This window comes from Solanum stenotomum, chromosome 9 (genome assembly GCF_019186545.1).
Source record: "Solanum stenotomum isolate F172 chromosome 9, ASM1918654v1, whole genome shotgun sequence".
Lineage (NCBI taxonomy): Eukaryota > Viridiplantae > Streptophyta > Magnoliopsida > Solanales > Solanaceae > Solanum > Solanum stenotomum.
In genome coordinates, this window is record NC_064290.1 from 49,255,177 (window position 1) to 49,263,035 (window position 7,859).

A 7,859-nucleotide genomic window follows, 5' to 3' on the forward strand; every position below is an offset into this window, starting at 1 on the left:
TAAAGTATTTATTATACTCTTACATCATCAATTTTTAGTTTTGAATTTTACTTCTTTAAAATTATCATATTTTCATTTTATAATTTATAACTTATGTAGCAAATTTCCTATGAAAAATATTATTTTTATGAAAAGAAATAGTGAAAAATGTTAACAGAGTATATAAGGCAATATTGTTCTATAATGAAGTAAATAAATAGAATTAGAAATATTTTTATTAAATGATGAAAACTATATGTAATAATTTAACAGGGGAAAGGACAAATATACCCCCAACTATGACAAATGATACTCCATGTGTTTCTTTTTATATGTCACCTTTTTGGATTGCACTTGCATTAAGAAATTAAGTAATATTACCCTTCTACTCTTATTTAATGTTTTCATAAGTTAACTTTTCAATAAATAATGAATATGCTAGATTTCAAAAATTAAAATGCATTTGGATGACTATTTAAATTTTTGAGTTTATTTTTGGAACCAAATTTTTTCACCAATTGATCCAAAAAATTTTAAAAATTAAAATTTTCCCACCTCAATTTTCCTATATATTTTTTTGTAATTAATAAAATTAAAATGCATTTGGATGGCTATTTGAAAAAATTAAGCTTCAACTTTCAAGATTATTTTTGATTTTTTCTTCATCTTTTATTTTTAATTTGTCTGTTGAGATTTCTTTTTCAAAATCAGATTTCATAGAATAGTGAACGGAGAGAGTAATTAATCAAGTACTCCAATGAATATTAATTAGGAAAACTTACATAAATATATTATGTTACGAAAATATTTATCATTTTTAGCAATATCATTTTTTTTCACTTGATCAGTTTTAATATATTTATAATACAATTTTAATACATATTACAAAGAACAATTTATAAAAAACACACAATACATATTTTAATGATTGATAATACATTTATCACAGACTTTAATGCACTTATAATACTATGTGTCAATTTCATACCAAACAAGCATAATATATTTTAAAACAGTTATAATACATATATATTGCATACATAATTCACTTATAATACATATTATTCACCATATATTTTATTATTCCCTACCATTTCAAAATATTACGAAAATCCTTCTTTTTCCTCCAAAACCCCACTCTTCCGGAAACATAGCTTCTCAGCTCACAAAGGTCATTTCTCTCGTCCTATTTTCAACTCCTTCAATCTTTTCATATATTCACTCCCTCAATCTCAACAGTTACTTCCTTCATTACAATTTTGAATTTCATTTTTTTTCACACTCTAGTCAATCGATTTCAAATTCTTCAATATGTAGTTTTTCTTCTTCTCAAACTTACAGTTCATCATTTTGTTTTTCATCTTCAAAGTCTTGATACATATAGATGATGCTTCTTATTTTAGTATTGAAATTATCCAATTAATCTCACCTAATATGGATCATATTTATGATTCTTACGATGATGATTGGGCTGAAACAGATCCAAACGGTTGCATGATCCATTATCAATGACGAATCATTATAATGTTGAAAAAGAGGGAAAAGTAGAACATGTTGATAAATACCATTTTCTACCCAAGGTTCATATTTCTAATGTATGTAGTTGACTTTGATTCATAAATTTATGTATAATGCCTTCGTTTCAACTTTATGATACATTACAATTTCATAATATACAATGTACCATGTTCAAATATTAAGTTTGATACATAATCCTAATTTATTAAAACACAAATTAGTATATATCATGTTCATAATTATGTATTTGATACATAACTATTACAAATTTCGTTATCTTTTACTACCAGATACATACACCCATACTTATTCAACTAGAAGGCTATCACTACAACAAAAACAGTCTCCAAGGAAGGGAAATCTCGTCTCTAAAAGTCCGAATTTGGTCCCTAATACGCATTTGGGACCTAAGAAAGTTGGTCGCCACTCGTCCTAGTAGCTTCCGTCGCTATTGGTAAACAGCGACGAGTTTCAAAAACCGGTCGTGAAATGGTGTTGGGACGGGAAAGAAATCCGGTCGACTCTGTCGTTTTAGAGACCACAATTCTGGTCTCAAATACTTTTTAGATATCTTAGAAAAAGGTCGTTAAACCTCTTTAGGGACGATCAGGAACTAGTCCTAGAATAGGTTTTCGCGACGAGCAATGACCTTGTCCTAGAAACAAGTTAGAGGCGAGTAACAACTTGGTCCTAGAATAGATTTAGCGACGATCAATGACCCAGTCCTTGAATACATTTAGGGACGTTCAGTGACCTGGTCCTAAAATAGATTTAGTGACGATCAAGTTATTCTAATCCTAAATTAATCATTAGAGACGAGCACCATTTTTCGTCTTAGATTGACCTTTAGGGACGAGCAATAATATTGGTCTCTAATTGACCACCAATGGTCCTAGAGCAATTGATATCATCCACAAATATTATTTGCTACTAAAAATTTCAATACAAAAAGATGATATCAATATATATAGAAGAGACAAAAAGTTAGAGATCAAGAGTGTACCATTAATTACAATAAATTGGCTAACTCCCATGATTTTAGTTTCAATATTTGCTTAACAAAAAAAGATAGCTAATATCCAAACTATACTATAATTTCAAGTTTTGCAAAACACAAAGTCGTACTAAACTAATAAGGAGCTCGCGCATCAACAAAAGCTTGGCAAAAAGTTGAAAGTTTCAATCGTCTATCCATGGAGTGTTGTCCAGAAACATCAACAAAAGCTGCAAGAAGATAAGAAAAATCAATTAGAAAAACATTGAGATGCATAAACCAAGACCAAAAATCTATTTTCAAGAACTACAACTAAATGGAATTGAAATTGAAAGATTTATGTCAAAGCTTTTCACTCATGCTCTAGATCTTTCAACAGTAAACACAAAATACAACTTTATGCCCAAAGAATCTTTGTCAATCCTTTCCTCTGCTGTAAAAGCTGCAAAAGGTAAACTGGAGCATTTGGATTTGAGGGGAAATATCATATGTGGACAACAAATTGATTTATCTGAGTTGGCTGAGTTTCAAACCAATGGATTTTCTATTTTGGAACTCTCTTCTTCACCAGCTTTAAATGAACCTTATGATGATGATCCTTAGTTGCTTCATGAGTTTCTGATCTTGTTGTCAATCATGTTTGGTATCTATGTGGAGAAAGGCAAACGGAAGAAGTACCATTGTGCTCTCCTTCTCTCGCGCTTGCTTGTGTGAATGTTTAAAACCTTCTCAAGAGATTTGGTCCAACAATAATCTCATATAAAGATGTGATTTGCCTCTCCAAGTTCATTTCCCCTCCTAGAAACAGTTGAGCTGGTTGTACTTAAGCTCCAAGGTTTTTACCCCAACAAATCAAATTATATCTGGGAAAAGGTGTTCTATTACAAGTAAAAAAAATATAATAAATGGAATTTGGTAGACAATAGAAACTAATGAACTGATTAATTTTTATTAGTTTTTTTACTAATAGTAGTTATGGTTTAGAAAATTCTCCCTCCTACACTTTTCTCTCCTTACGTATTCTATACGTCAATCTACAACAGTCATTTCTTAGAGAGTTAACTACACGCTCCACCCTATGGAGCCACAATACAGGTCTCCATCAGTGAATGCTACTTCTCATGTGAGAGTCCTGCCAGGTTCGACCATATCTGGGGGATCAATGAGGCTGAAAAGGAGGATAAAAAGAGCAAATCTATCAATATAATTGAGAGGAAAGCTGAACAGAGCAACCAGAGCTAGAAAAATCAGAGTTCATGATCTTGCTGTTCCTAAGTCAACTCACTGTTCTTAAGAAGGAAGCTGGTAAATTTGCTGCCCAAGAAGTTGACCTTGCTGCTCTTAAGTTTATTGTTATGTCTCCCTTCAGCCTGTAACCATGGATACATCTGCCTCTATTTCTTACGTACGACGATACTAAGATGGATGTGGAGATGGCTGATAGTAATCAAATAACAAAATCTTTAAAACCTCTTGGAAAGAAGATGAAAAAGAAGCTTAAAATAGCTAAGAAGAAGAATCATGGCAATGGAAAGATCAGGAGGAAGAATGTTTGATTGTAACATATTCTCTAAGCTTATACATGTCTTGTTACTTACTGTTGACAAGTCCCTTCCATATTCTCTCCTTAATTCATAAGAACATTGTAGTATTATCTTGGAACTTGAGCATGTGAGTGGATAATGCTTATACAAATTTTGTTTGTGTGCTGTCAGAATGACGCCTCAAGTTCTCAAATTTGTTTACAAAATAGATCGTCTTATTCATTAACCTTTTACAGTTTGTTGGAATATGCTAAACTTGCCCGGAAATATGAAGATGTAGACTGTAATGCAACAATGTTAAGATTTTTTAGTTTTCATTAACCTCTCAGGTCATGTTCAAACCAACTATCTCTAGAATAAAAAAAAGAAAAGAAATAGAGACAAAATAAGCATGACCACGACAAGGAAGAGGAAATAGAAAAACAACAAACTCCTGAGTCAGAAAACGAGTGGCAACCTAATGGACATACTGAGGCAGAAAGAAACAATAATCAGCTGAATTACAGTGGTACCAAGCTGAAAATAGCTATTTTTCTAACATCTTTGAGGAAAAATTGAAACTACCTACCCAAATGAAGAACTTGTCGAAAACAAGCAGCCGAGGATCAATCATATAAATAAGTCTACTAGCTTACTTACTAAGATTAAAAATCAAAAACATCTACAGTTAGCTTTGGAGTTGAACAGTGAACATGTAGTTGATCAACCCCTGGGCCTCCAGACAACAATTCGAAAGATAATTTTCAACCATAAAAAGGACAGAGATCTCACTACATCCAGTTCTACAATCTCCAACAGAGAAGTGTATTTTTACTTACTTGGTCAGCAGAAAATATTGGTCATTGATCAGTTGAAATGGGCGATGTCGCAGGTGGAACATGTGATTGTTGAGCAGCGAATAACTCTTGCATTTTCCTTATTTCTTTCATCTCATCTTCTAAGGTAGACAAGCGATTGTTCTAGGATTTGTTCTCTTCATTCAAGTATTTATTATCCTCTTGAGTTGATTGTAGTGCGGACAATAATTCAGCCTTTGAAGAAGTTCCACCTTTCAAGTCTTTCGCCTTTACTCCACCTCCAAATCCAAATACATGGCTAGGATTTTGAGGTCCACAACATTTCTCAACGATCTCTATGCTAGGTATCGATGGATCAACTTGAACCATTTCTTCGATCTGAGCCTACAAGTATATCAAAGAAAATTTTCTTTCATAACACATACCAATTTAAGGTAAATAACATATTCAATTTACCAAGCGTACATGTTTCTCAATTGCTTCAGGTTCAACAAGCTTGTTATCTTTCTTACGAGTCTCAAAGAAAATAGTCGCCAAATTTGGTGGATTGCCATCTTTCCCGCCCTTTACATCAAAGTCAAACATGTCAAATAATATATACCTTGTAAGTATTTCATTTAGGAAAATATTTTTATGATAATACCTGTTGATAAATAATCTTTCGAATAGGTTTGCTACCAATATGATGAAGCATCTTCAACTTAGCTCTGTTTGTTGCATTTCTGCCGCTTCTTGCCTGTATTTGTGAAATAATAAGCTTAATAAAAATAATTATAATAAAATTTTTAAAACATCTAAGATCTCATGTTCTTTTCAGAAGCATACCTGAAAACTTTCAGAAGCAAAATGTTCCTTTACTAACCATTCCCATTCTTTTTTGTCTACTCCCTTTGGTATATCCTTAAGAGACTGTCGAATTGGCTTATCCTTCACATATTTAACATGCAGGTATCCTCTCCATTTGTTCTATAGTTCATTCATCTATCCCAAGACATGATCACGATTATCATTCATGTCAACACTTTCAAATTTATTCTATAATAATCGAAACATGAATTGAGTTATTACAAACAGAGAACTAACAAGAAAGGACAACAAGATGAAAAAAAGCTCTATTTCTAGTACAATAAGCAGAGCTTCTATAGTCAACAAGATAAACAGACAGGGAAGTCTCGTGAGCTATAGTTCTTCTACAATCCTAAGTTTATTAGGATGTGGACTCTGTAAGGTTACGAAGTATTTTCCTCGCCTTTTTAGCGAAGATCAACTGGTGGGTTATGTAGAGAAGGGAAAAGACTTTTCATTTAAGTTTTAATAAAAAAACAGTCCTCTTTTCTCCTTCATGATTCATGGTTCATCACCTATCATGTGACAATCTATAGTGCAGGATCATGTGATACAGATTTGGTCAACAAGGATAGCAGTTCCATGAAACAACATAGAATTCAGCTAAAATAACATATTTTGAACTTGACTTAAATAGAAGAATTATTTAAATAACAGAGAGTTCTCTTTGATTCAATGTTCTTTAATAAAATCTAATGTCCTTTGTAAGTCTCAAGTTCTGTGGAAATACAAGATCATCTATTCAATAAATGAAAGATTTGAATAAGATGTACATTTATTACCTCAACGGCAGCCCACATGTGATCCAATTTTTCTTGCTTAATATCATTCCAAGATGATACCCCCAATGGGCAAATATTATGATCACGAGCAATCTTTCCCAAATGCCTCGAAAACAGATTTCTATTTGTTCCAACCGTTCGATTATTGTAAAAGGTTACTTTCAGCTTTTGTCCATTTTCAAGTGAAGCAACTTCTTTGCACTTGTTGCTCCCTCGTACTCTTTTTTCCTTTCTAGGATTAGAAGAACCTACAATTGCATAATTTGGTAATACTATAGCAATAAAATTCAGTTTTTTAAGTTAATAGCATACGAGTTCAAAATATCATACCTTTTTCAGCTAATTGAGAGTGTTTCATAACTTGATCAGTAGATGGAGGCAATGTACCATTGGTTTGCATATCCTCTTTCTGAAGAACCAATCTATCTATTGTTTGCATTTCTTGACTAGAAGACGTGGTAAAATTCATTCTTGTTCTTTTAGGAGTTTACATTTTTTGATTAGCATATAGAGTACTCTTGTTCAATGCTCCCACATCATATTCAGAAACCCCTAAAGAGGAGTTCAATGATCCATGTCTTTCCTCTAGTTTCTTTCCTGTAGCACCTGGAGTAATTTTTTTTTTAAGAACAGGATGCAACACTAGTACACAGAAGTACCTGAAACAAACTTACTTTTTTCAACTTTTTGAGTGTATTGCTTAACTTGATGAGTAGATGCAAGAGTCAGAGTATTAATTTGCATGTTCTCTTTCTCGAGAGCTATGGATTTCTTATGCATCGTTTCCATTCCTTGACTAGTGTACACAGTAGAGTTCTTGAGCCCTTGTCCTCGACCCTTTCCTATAGAACCTGGAAAAATCATATTATCAATACATTAGCAGTTGGTTTTAGCCATGTAATAAAATAAATCTCTGAGACTTGATGTTGCTGTCATGCATTTGAATCACAATTTAACAAGCAAGAGAATTTAAATAGACAATCATGATAAAACTACAATAGATACAGCTCTAATGATTTTAAGATAACAATAAAAGTACTCCCTCATTTTTCATTTTTTTCTTTAACTAGGCACAGAGTTTATATTATTTTGTTTCTCTCCTCTAGGACTGAGGTGCTTGCTTTTCACTGTCGACTCGCCAAGGGGCAGAAAAACGTTACAAGTATGCTTCTTTTAGCATCTCAGTTTAACAATCTGCATTTAAGCTCATATAACGGTTGTATCTAATCCCTTTAAGTTCTTGAATGTGGCACACAAAGAACAACCAGATAAGTTGAAAACAAAAACCTTCAATTTGATTTATCTATACTAATTGATTTATCTTACTTGTTTCAATTTCTTTGATATAATGTTCAACCAGATCACTAGATTTATCAGAAATCAGCCTCTTAGTTGTCAT

General features: G+C 32.4%; 1 pseudogene; it reads right to left on the reverse strand.

Moving 5' to 3' along the window:
* Nucleotides 1-4,874: 4,874 nt before the first annotated feature.
* On the reverse strand, nt 4,875-7,859 carry LOC125877620 (uncharacterized; annotated as a pseudogene).